Source organism: Solenopsis invicta, chromosome 3 (genome assembly GCF_016802725.1).
Source record: "Solenopsis invicta isolate M01_SB chromosome 3, UNIL_Sinv_3.0, whole genome shotgun sequence".
Lineage (NCBI taxonomy): Eukaryota > Metazoa > Arthropoda > Insecta > Hymenoptera > Formicidae > Solenopsis > Solenopsis invicta.
Genome location: NC_052666.1, coordinates 16,339,096 through 16,344,456, shown reverse-complemented (window position 1 = coordinate 16,344,456; position 5,361 = coordinate 16,339,096). Strand labels below are relative to the sequence as shown.

Here is a 5,361-nt window from a genome sequence, read left to right as displayed (position 1 = left end):
TGATCGCTTTCTGCAAAATTGTTCATATATTTTTACTATACTAAATTTGCATTCTTTACATTTATGTCACTTAGAAATTTGCTAATATTGCTTTCTATGAAAATTTTAATTTTAAGAAATGTTTAACATACATTAACATTTATTTGCGTCTTTGATATATTATAAAATAAGTTTATAAATTGTACAAAAGAATTGATTTACGAATGTACCCGGAAAAAAATTTGTTTATATATAATTATATAATATGTATTTATATATAAAGGATGCATAATTACAAGTAATTATAATATATACAAAATACGTATAATTATATCTATTTTAATACGTATGGACATATTTTATTATACATATAATCATATGTAATTATATATAAATATATATAATTTATATATATATATATATAATTTGTATATATATAAATATATATGACAATTATATGATAATTATATACAATTATATATGATTATTCAAAAGTATATATAATTATATACCAAACCTTGCATTATTACATATCATTGTATATAATTATATATATTTTAATATATATGGCCATATTTTCTATATATAATTATGTATAATCATATATAAAAAATTGTTTCCCGGGTAATGCTAAAAATTTGAATATTTCATAATTGCATGTACTCATTTCGTTTACGTAAAATCAGTAACGTAAACCATGAAGTCTTATTACAAACTTTATTGACAATTTAATTGTTATATTTTTTTATATTATTTATGTATACAATGCAACTAAAATATTATTGTAATAAAATTGTTATTTCAGTAGTACACAGCGTCCAAAGCGACCTATAAAACCGCCCAGACGGTACAAACGCACTTCAAGTGATTCTGACAAATATAAAAGATCTAAAAAATGTGATGAACAGTCTATGGAACAGGTGCTAAGCCATGATATCGTCGATATAAAAAAAAAAAATGCAAGCTAACGACACAGCGAGGGACTCGGAAAATTCTGAATCCTGTTCTTCCGAAACAGAATCGTCGTGTTCGGATAAAGGACAAGGTTCTTCCAAACCTGGTGTTCATTCCGCTTGTGAAAAGCATACAACTTTAGCTCCGTCAAATGTTAACGTGGACAAAGAACGATTTCATTACGCTCCTCTACAAACGTTTCAACCAAATGCTGTCCCATCTACATCAGTAAACAATTCAAATAATTTATCTAGTTTAGTATATGCGCAGTATACAGATAATAGAAAAAATTATACGGAAGGACCATTTTGTCCAAGTGGAAATTCTTTCATGCAAGCTCAGCCAGGAACTGTTTTGCCAGTGATCGCCACATCGACAACGAGCTACGTGCAATCCCAGTCTTATGAAACACCAACCTACGGTCCAGTGGTCTTAAGCAGCCAGTCTAATGAAACGCCAACCAATGTTCCAATAACCTTCAGTAATCGTACTAAAAAAAATATACAAGTTTCCGAAAATCTACCAGTCAGCGAATCAATAGAAAATAATGCTTCGAGAAGAAACACATTCAATATGGCAGTACAGGAAGGACCCACGGAAACTGCGAGACCTTTAAGTCGCAACTTAATTATTTTAGATGAGATAAGGTATGCATAAATGTATGAAGATTCATATATTTTATGAAGAATATTCGATAAATAATATTTATATTCTACATGTACACCCAGCGTTATCAATTCTGTCCTTCGGACAATTTTCCAAACTGAGAAGTCGCTATCTTTCTACATATTTACAGTTCATGATTAACGTAAAGACCAATAAGCTCTACTCGTTTCATTAATCAAGAAGTGCGAGTATGAAAAAAGATGGAGACTTCTCATTTTGGAAAGTTTTCTGAGGAACAGAATTAATGACGCTGGGTGTACAGTGCGTTGCATTGATGCCTGTGATATTATACCGATTTTAGGGACCACGTTTCTTTCTTTGTTATTTTTACATTCATGACCGAATGCTGCGTCAACGATTACCGCAGCATTCGGTCATGAACGTAAAAATAACCAAGAAAGAAACGTAGTCCCTAAAATCGGTACCCCAGGCATCAATGCAACGCATTGTACACCCAGCGACTTTGATTCTGTCCATGGGGAAATTTTCCAAACTAAGAAGTCACCATCCTTCTACATACTCGCAATTCATGATTAACGTAACGTCAGGCTTACGATAGATCCCGGCCGCTTACGACCGCATTTAACACAATTTGACATGAGGTTAAGTAATTTGACATGAGGTTAAATAATTTGAGATTTGCGACTTGAATTCACTGGGCAAGAAGATACTGACGAAATCTCAGATCTGGCTGCAGTGCAACAAGTGTAAATACACCACGCATCATGATTCCTTTATGATGCATCGCATGAAAGATCATAACGAGGAAAGGGCAGCTGACGAACACATCTTCGAGAGCTAGGAGGAAAGTGAAAGACATAGTTACAACAAAGTGAATGGAGAACAAGGAGAATGAAACAGGTTGAGTAGCGTTAAATCCAAGAGAAATTGTTCAGATGCATTCTTGCTATCTGTTACAATTTTTATAATTATAAGTGACACTGTTGATACGTTACAAATAATTCTGACATCGTTATCAAGGATGATAAAGCGATGGAGGTAACACTTTTGGAGCCGATTCAGTCAGTTTTTCCTATTACTCAATCCACCCCACTACCACTGTTGGATTTATCAAATTGTTATCAAATCATCTATATGCTTCCGCTACATTACCAGCGAGTAGGTATTATTTACTGATTAGTTAATACATTACTGTAAATCTGTCTTAAAAAGGAATTTTTTCTTACGAAAGGTGTTTCCACGTTGTCCCCAGAACAAATGTATGTTCTGCAGCCGATTGACACGGCTAATATTGAAAACTTGAGGAAGATGATAAGATTGGACTTGGATCTTGAGCAGAAAATGGAAGTGAAGAGCGAAAGTAGAAAATGGATAACCTTGAAAGAGGATGGAAGTCTAGAACTGGTAGAGATGCCTTGGAACGAGACAGAAGGATCGAATATTGACGATGGTGTTTGATTAACTGTGCAAAAATCAAAGACACTTTTGTATTACATTTGATTGCTTTAACTTGAGATGTTACTAATTTCAGACATTACGCCATACATATATCAAGATACTAATTACTATCAAGAAAAATGATTTTACCTAACAATATTGGTGACTGGGTGGAATTTATTCTGATGCTAGAAATATGGATGTTTTTCTTCGCCAATAAATATACCGGCAATTTATATTAAAGAAATAATGCTTTATTTATTATTCTCTTAATTGTTGAAGCTTCAAAAATGGCAAGTGTTATGCATATTATATTTTTATATTAACAATAAATAAATTTATAAGAAATGACATAATATGATAAAAAATATTATAATATTAAAATTTACTACAACTTTTAATTAGAATACTATATCGAAGATTATAAAATTAATATTGTAAAACATTATGCATGAAATGTTAAAAGATAAGAATAAATATACATAGTCAAAATTACATAACTCTTTTCTCTTAGCTTCATTTAGAAACTTGTTATAATTTAATTATATAGTAATTAAATTATTTTCTTTATATCATCTTAATTTAACAATTAATAAATTAAAAAATTTATTGTAAAGTTATTTTTTATATATAAATAATTTAGCTTTATTTAGAATCAACGGATAAATTTATTATAACAAATTTTTCTATTTAACAAAATTAATTCATTAACAATGGATATAATTATTTATTAATTACAAATTATATTTTTCAGAAAATATGACATCACCAACGAACAACACACTGGATACTGGTCCGTGCCGGTGCCTGGTTTGATTAACTGTGCAAAAATCAAAGGCACTTTAGTATTACATTTGGTTGCTTTAACTGTTGAAAAACTCAGTGTAATATACAGAAATTTATTATAATTCTAATGTTATAAATGAAGTAACTTTATTCGTCATACTTGAATTTCCGCATGACACTCGCAATGATGTTTATTTTGCTGATCAAAGCTGTGTCATGTTGACAATACATCGATGTCAATTGACTCACTGTTGGAAAAATCGCAGTTTCGCTCTTTCAATTTTATTTATATTGCTAATTGTTATTCCTTTTAATCGTATGTTACTTCGTAAACAACCGTCGTTGTTTGAATAATGCATACTTTCATTAAATATAATTTAAGGAAAAGAATTATAATAAAAAAATTGCATCATAAAGGAATCATGATGCGTGGTGTATTTACACTTGTTGCACTGCAGCCAGATCTGAGATTTCGTCAGTATCTTCTTGCCCAGTGAATTTAAGTCGCAAATCTCAAATTATTTAACCTCATGTCAAATTACTTAACCTCATGTCAAATTGTGTCAAATGCGGTCGTAAGCGGCCGGGATCGATCGTAAGCCTGACGTTACGTTAATCATGAATTGCGAGTACGTAGAAGGATGGTGACTTCTTAGTTTGGAAAATTTCCCCATGGACAGAATCAAAATCGCTGGGTGTACATTCGACCATGGTAGAAAGACAAGGGTATGCTCTTGCGCATCGTAAGACGGCTAGCCAATGAGAAGCGTATCTTTCTACATACTTACACTTCATGATTAACGTAACGACCAATAAGCTCTAGTCGTTTCATTAATCATGAACTGCGAGTATGTAGAAAGTGGTGACTTCTCAGTTTGGAAAATTTCCCCATGGACAGAATCAAAGTCCTTGGGTGTACATTCGACCATGGTAGAAAGACAAGGGTATGCTCTTGCGCATCGTAAGACGGCTAGCCAATAAGAAGCTGTATCTTGCTCACGCTAAGTTAGGTCATATTAGGCGGCAAATTGAACTGTTCTAATAATGGGCATTTTCCAACAAGTAATACAATTGATACAGCATAACACAGAAAATCATTTTATCCTTTTTGTTCATTAATAAACAAGGATAAAGTGGTTCATTGTGCTGCACTGTGTCTTTCTGTGTGAAAAGCGCCCAATTAATATTAACTTAGTAATATTAATGAACTTTGCACAATTCAATATTAATTCAATATTAAATTACGGAAAGGTGCATATCTTAAGATATTTGTTAACGTTTGTGATTTTTATTTATAACTAAATATTTATTTTTAAATAATTAATATATAATGTATACATATATTGTCGTAATTTATTTTGAAATAATTTATGCATTTAGATTAAAAGGGATTAAAAAACAAAATTTTTAACAACATATTTCTAAAATTCACAGTATTTATATTATAACGAAATCAATGTACAAGCAATAAATATTTAATAAATATTTAAGATATACTATTTTTGCCAAGGAGATAAGCGTACGATTAGCATTGTTGTTGGCATTATTTACATATTTTGGAGGTATTAATATTAAAAA

At 31.0% G+C, this 5,361-nt stretch overlaps 1 long non-coding RNA gene across 2 annotated transcripts; it reads right to left on the bottom strand.

Annotated features, from left to right (window-relative positions):
- Nucleotides 1-3,645: 3,645 nt before the first annotated feature.
- On the bottom strand, nucleotides 3,646-4,444 carry LOC120357113. Of its 2 annotated transcripts, none has more exons than XR_005574330.1 (2): nucleotides 3,944-4,444; nucleotides 3,646-3,864 (listed from the first exon to the last, which is right to left on the bottom strand). It is a non-coding gene; the product is annotated as an uncharacterized LOC120357113 (long non-coding RNA). The 2 variants fall into 2 exon arrangements; XR_005574329.1 differs by having other exon boundaries at nucleotides 3,646-3,817; nucleotides 3,944-4,443.
- Between the last annotated feature and the right edge of the window lie 917 nt (nucleotides 4,445-5,361).